Genomic DNA, 370 nt, shown 5'->3' with positions numbered 1-370 from the left:
TCAGTGTACAGTGTTCCCGCCCCGAGTCAGACGGGGAGGCTGCTGCTTGCATTGCCACTGATTTTGGCCCTGCCGCTTCTGCCTCTCCCGAGGGGCAGGAATACCTTGTGCATGGTCACCTCGGTTTTGCTTCTAGCAGCCTGCCAGGTTTATTTTCCCCCTCCCACCAGACTAGCCCCCTTCCGATGACCTCACCCTTTAAAAAGCTTCACCGCAGTACGCAGGGCTTGTAACCCCATCGCCGTCCGGCGCGCAGCCTTGTTTCAGTCTTCGCCCTGCTCTTGTCTTCCAGCTATCCCTCTACGCAGCCGAGCAGTTACGATCAGAGCACTTACTCCCAGCAGAGCACCTACGGGCAGCAGAGCACCTA

This window comes from Eurypyga helias, unplaced genomic scaffold (genome assembly GCF_000690775.1).
Source record: "Eurypyga helias isolate BGI_N326 unplaced genomic scaffold, ASM69077v1 scaffold30340, whole genome shotgun sequence".
NCBI classification, from domain to species: Eukaryota; Metazoa; Chordata; class Aves; order Eurypygiformes; family Eurypygidae; genus Eurypyga; species Eurypyga helias.
Note: the sequence above shows the minus strand (reverse complement) of the source record.